Below are 6,209 nucleotides of genomic sequence, written 5' to 3'. Positions count from 1 at the left end.
TTCGTAACCAATGCACTCGGATATAAGGAGCGAAAGTGTCCATCTTTGCAACCATTAGGTTTCTGGAGATTCACTAAGTAACTACTCTGATCATCTTCATACTGATCGACTTATTGCTCAGTACCTCAGCAAGTTATCTGAGGCTTACCCACATAAAAGAAATAGCGTGTTTTCATTATTTGTATCATTGTAAATTTTCATATAACCATATGTACATCATAAATCAATCATTATCTAAGAGTCGTTAAATACTCTGTCACAAATTGAGAAGTTGTTCTATTATTCTGTGTTAGTTATATTAACTTGTTAGTTAGTACACATTACCACAATCCTGCGACACGTTACAAATACAAGAAAATAAAAATTTCAAATTTTTTTTTATTTGACTAACTTATATAAAGTATATTATATAAAGTATATTTGTGTGAAAAAAATCATATCAAACAAAAAAAATATACACTGGACCCGTGCCTGTGTAAATTACCTCCCTTTTTTATGTCTCCGCCATTTGTACAGGGTTGTCTAACTTCTGCAAGTTTATTTTTGAAAGCAGATGTCATGCATATTTACGTTTTTATTAAGGAGTTTCTGTTAGGAATGTTTTAATATAGAATGTTAATGTAGGTATATTTTAATGGTTTTGTATGCATTTTGCAATTTTGAAGTCGAAAATTAGTCTCTGTTGATAGACGACTGTCTGTGACACCGTCTCTGCACGACCAAACTTATTCAGCATATTTCTGTTAGGAAATCCCCAACGAAAACACATGGCAGCTAAAAAAATTCAGCTCAGAGATGTTTATAATTATTCTCGATTATTGACCTTATAGGATAAATCCCGTTTTCCAGTATAAACCACCAATAAACGCCCGTTCCTGGTTTTACGGTGAGGCGGGTATCGACCATTTGCTACATGGCGGTAGTGTTTATATTATCCTTTTTTCAAGTTTTAAACAAAGAAAATGAATAAAAAAGTATTGCAGATTATCATTAAACACTGTCAGTCAGGAGAGTAACTGTTTAAAGTTATTGCAGTTTATAACCCATTTGAGTTATTGCTTATACTTTCATAACTTGTTTCAGTTATCATAAAATATTATAAAGCCCTCCTGTGCCAATTCCGTATTTTGAATGTGACTGATGCTATTATTACCTGAATCCTTGACCTTTTATCTTTCCAGCTGTGCAGTAAAAAATTTTACGCAAGGCTGATAAAGTTTTACGCAAGAGTTTTAAAGCTATAAAACTCTTAACATCCCATTATGCTTATCAGGTCATGATCAGACTAAAAGAGAATTTGATTAATCACAGTTTGCTACTAATTTCACTATAAAGGTCACTTTGTGAGAAGAGCAAAAAGACTTTTATTGTATAACTTACCGAGTTAACAATATTTTATAACAAATACAGGTTATAAAATGCTTGAAAAAGTAACTGAAATAGGTTACATAACTTAAAACAGTTACACCCCTGACTGACTGTTGTTATTAAGAATTAGATGTAGCAAAAATATCCTCAAAGTTCACTTTATTTTTGAAGTTTCATCTTTTATTCTACACTGCCGCTTCCGTGGCTCGATACCGAGGGGTGTGAAATTATTCACATTTTTCAAGGTAAACAGATTATTTTTGCAAAAAAGTTGTTGCTGTCAGGTCGTAGAATAGTATTTCTATTGTGAGAAAGTAAGAACTTTCCTAAATCCATATCTTCTGGCAAAAATAATCGCTAATATTGTACCTGGTTTTTATATCGGTTAATCTCGCTAGGCCCCCTGACCCTATTTACGGAAATATGGAAAACTGGATTTATCCTTAATGTCGATATGGTCAGTGTTGTTAGGCGTAGAAAAAAAAAAATGTTTGTTTCCAGTATCCCGACCTACCCTAAATTTTTGGCTCGACCCTAAATGTTTTTATGGCATTGGAGTATTTTTTTTCAACTTTTTAACAAAAAGTTGCAAAACTGCACTTTTTATGCTTTTTGTGACGTAAAAATGTAATAAAAAAAAACCAGCTGATTGAGGGTTGATGAAAATGTTCGGAAAAACAGCTGATTGAGGATTGATAAAAATGTTTGGAGAAAAGATATTTTAAATTTGTATAATTAAATGATTTTGTGCAACTAAAATGCAATTAGTTAGTTACAAGATCAGATATCCATTCATGCTCTAGCTACCCTTGCATCACCGATCTTCCCCCAAGAATTTATCTTCTATAGTGAATAACTTTTTACAAAAAATAATATGAAGTTTTCTGGGTGTGTACTAGAACGGAAAGACATATCCAAACAAGATTTTCTAGATGTGTGGTAAATGTGTGTTTAAAATGGGGTAGGGATAGAGTGCGAAATGGATTTTACGTCTACGAAATGGACTTTTATTTTCTTAATTGTGACTTTAATTTCAATGTTATCTGTATTTTCGTAAATAAATATAATAGATGAGAGGTAAAGCTAAATGTTGGTCACTTTTGATAATATATTTTTCTAATTTATAACCAAACTATTACAAATTATTAAGACCGCGTCCTCTGAAATGGACATTTGCGTGCCAAACTTCTACGAAATGGACTTTTATTATGTCTCCCCCAGGAGACATATTGTTTTTGCCCTGTCCGTCTGTCCGTCCGTCCGTACGTCACACTTCATTTCCGAGCAATAACTGGAGAACCATTTGACCTAGAACCTTCAAACTTTATAGGGTTGTAGGGCTGCTGGAGTAGACGACCCCTATTGTTTTTGGGGTCACTCTGTCAAAGGTCAAGGTCACAGGGGCCTGAACATTGAAAACCATTTCCGATCAATAACTAGAGAACCACTTGACCCAGAATGTTGAAACTTCATAGGATGATTGGTCATGAAGAGTAGATGACCCCTGTTGATTTTGGGGTCACTCCGTCAAAGGTCAAGGTCACAGGGGCCTGATCATTGAAAACCATTTCCGATCAATAACTAGAGAACCACTTGACCCAGAATGTTGAAACTTCATAGGATGATTGGTCATGAAGAGTAGATGACCCCTATTGATTTTGGGGTCACTCCGTCAAAGGTCAAGGTCACAGGGGCCTGAACATTGAAAACCATTTCCGATCAATAACTAGAGAACCACTTGACCCAGAATGTTGAAACTTCATAGGATTATTGGTCATGAAGAGTAGATGACCCCTATTGATTTTGGGGTCACTCTGTCAAAGGTCAAGGTCACAGGGGCCTGAACATTGAAAACCATTTCCGATCAATAACTAGAGAACCACTTGATCCAGAATGTTGAAACATCATAGGATTATTGATCATGAAGAGTAGATGACCCCTATTGATTTTGGGGTCACTCCGTCAAAGGTCAAGGTCACAGGGGCCTGAACATTGAAAACCATTTCTGATCAATAACTAGAGAACCACTTGACCCAGAATGTTGAAACTTCATAGGATGATTGATCATAAAGAGTAGATGACCCCTATTGATTTTGGGGTCACTCCATCAAAGGTCAAGGTCACAGGGGCCTGAACATTGAAAACCATTTCCGATCAATAACTAGAGAACCACTTGACACAGAATGTTGAAACTTCATAGGATGATTGGTCATGAAGAGTAGATGACCCCTATTGATTTTGGGGTCACTCCATCAAAGGTCAAGGTCACAAGGGCCTGATCATTGAAAACCATTTCCGATCAATAACTAGAGAACCACTTGACCCAGAATGTTGAAACTTCATAGGATTATTGGTCATGAAGAGTAGATGACCCCTATTGATTTTGGGGTCACTCCGTCAAAGGTCAAGGTCACAGGGGCCTGAACATTGAAAACCATTTCCGATCAATAACTAGAGAACCACTTGACCCAGAATGTTGAAACTTCATAGGATTATTGGTCATGAAGAGTAGATGACCCCTATTGATTTTGGGGTCACTCCGTCAAAGGTCAAGGTCACAGGGGCCTGAACATTGAAAACCATTTCCGATCAATAACTAGAGAACCACTTGACCCAGAATGTTGAAACTTCATAGGATTATTGGTCATGAAGAGTAGATGACCCCTATTGATTTTGGGGTCACTCCGTCAAAGGTCAAGGTCACAGGGGCCTGATCATTGAAAACCATTTCCGATCAATAACTAGAGAACCACTTGACCCAGAATGTTGAAACTTCATAGGATGATTGGTCATGAAGAGTAGATGACCCCTATTGATTTTGGGGTCACTCCGTCAAAGGTCAAGGTCACAGGGGCCTGAACATTGAAAACCATTTCCGATCAATAACTAGAGAACCACTTGACACAGAATGTTGAAACTTCATAGGATTATTGGTCATGAAGAGTAGATGACCCCTATTGATTTTGGGGTCACTCCGTCAAAGGTCAAGGTCACAGGGGCCTGAACATTGAAAACCATTTCCGATCAATAACTAGAGAACCACTTGACCCAGAATGTTGAAACTTCATAGGATTATTTATCATGAAGAGTAGATGACCCCTATTGATTTTGGGGTCACTCCGTCAAAGGTCAAGGTCACAGGGGCCTGAACATTGAAAACCATTTCCGATCAATAACTAGAGAACCACTTGACCCAGAATGTTGAAACTTCATAGGATGATTGATCATAAAGAGTAGATGACCCCTATTGATTTTGGGGTCACTCCATCAAAGGTCAAGGTTACAGGGGCCTGAACATGGAAAACCATTTCACCCAGAATGTTGAAACTTCATAGGATGATTGTAAATGCAAAGTAGATGACCCCTATCGATTTTGGGGTCACTCCATTAAAGGTCAAGGTCACAGGGGCCTGCACATTGAAAACCATTTCCGGTCAGTAGCTTGAGAACCACTTCACCCAGAATGTTGAAACTTAATAGGATGATTGGTCATGCAGAGTAGATGACCCCTAACAATTTTGGGGTCACTCTGTGAAAGGTCAAGGCCACAGGGGCCTGAACATTGAAAACCATTTCCAATCAATAACTTGAGAACCTCCCGACCCAGAATGTTGAAACTTCATAGGATGATTGTTCATACAGAGTAAATGACCCCTATTGTTTTTGGGGTCACTCCGTTAAAGGTCAAGGTCACAGGGGCCTGAACATTGATAACCAGTTCTGATCAATAACTTGAGAACCACTTGACCCAGAATGTTGAAACTTCATAGGATGATTGAACATGCAGAGTAGATGACCCCTATTGATTTTGGAGTCAGTCAATTAAAGGTCAAGGTCACAGTGGCCTGTTCATGTAAAATCATTTTTTGGAAATAACTTGAGAACCACTTGACCTACAGTGTTGAAACTTAATAGGATGATTGGACATGCAGAGTAGATGACCCCTATTTATTTTGAGGTCACTTGATCAAAGGTCAAGGTCACAGGAGCCTGAACAGTGACTTGAGAACCACTAGGCCGAGAGTGTTGAAATTTAGCGGGATGACTGGACATGCCAAGTAGATGATCCCTATTGCAGCCAACCATCAGTGTCTCTTTGACTTTCGCTCCTGACCCCTATTGACTTCTTGCCTATAGGACTTTGCATTTGGGGAGACATGCGCTTTTTTACAAAAGCATTTTCTAGTTTTGCTTAATTGTGACTTTAATTTCGATGATATTTGTAGTTTGATAAACAGATATGATAGATCAGATGTAATACTAAATGCTGGTCACTTTTGATAATATATTTTTCGATTTTATAACCAAAATATTACAATTTATTAAGTCCGCGTCCTCTGAAATGAACATGTGCATGCAAAACTTCTACGAAATGGACTTTTATTTTCTTAATTATGACTTTAATTTCAATGTTATCAGTATTTTCATAAGTAGATATGATAGATCAGAGGTAATACTAAATGCTGGTCACTTTTGATAATATATTTTTCGATATTATAACCAAATTAGTACAATTTATTAAGACCGCGTCCTCTGAAATGGACATTTGCGTGCCAAACTTCTACGAAATGGACTTTTATTTTGCTTAATTGTGACTTTAATTTCGATGATATTTGTAGTTTGATAAATAGATATGATAGATCAGAGGTAATACTAAATGCTGGTCACTTTTGATAATATATTTTTCAATTTTATAACCAAAATATTACAATTTATTAAGTCCGCGTCCTCTGAAATGCACATGTGCATGCCAAACTTCTACGAAATGGACCTTTATTTTCTTAATTGTGACTTTAATTTCGATGATATGTGTATTATATGATATAAATTATTAGAAGTAA

At 36.7% G+C, this 6,209-nt stretch overlaps 1 long non-coding RNA gene across 1 annotated transcript in view; it reads left to right on the top strand.

Moving 5' to 3' along the window:
- The first annotated feature begins 524 nt into the window (after positions 1 to 524).
- LOC123538846 (uncharacterized) overlaps positions 525 to 6,209 on the top strand; it is a 45,050-nt gene continuing 39,365 nt past the window's right edge. Inside the window, exon 1 of the long non-coding RNA XR_008368515.1 lies at positions 525 to 620. This is a non-coding gene — a long non-coding RNA (uncharacterized LOC123538846). The remainder of the gene's footprint in view (positions 621 to 6,209) is intronic.

Source organism: Mercenaria mercenaria, chromosome 18 (genome assembly GCF_021730395.1).
Source record: "Mercenaria mercenaria strain notata chromosome 18, MADL_Memer_1, whole genome shotgun sequence".
Lineage (NCBI taxonomy): Eukaryota > Metazoa > Mollusca > Bivalvia > Venerida > Veneridae > Mercenaria > Mercenaria mercenaria.
The sequence above is the reverse complement of the archived record's forward strand: the minus strand, read 5'-3'. Positions and strand labels throughout refer to the sequence as shown.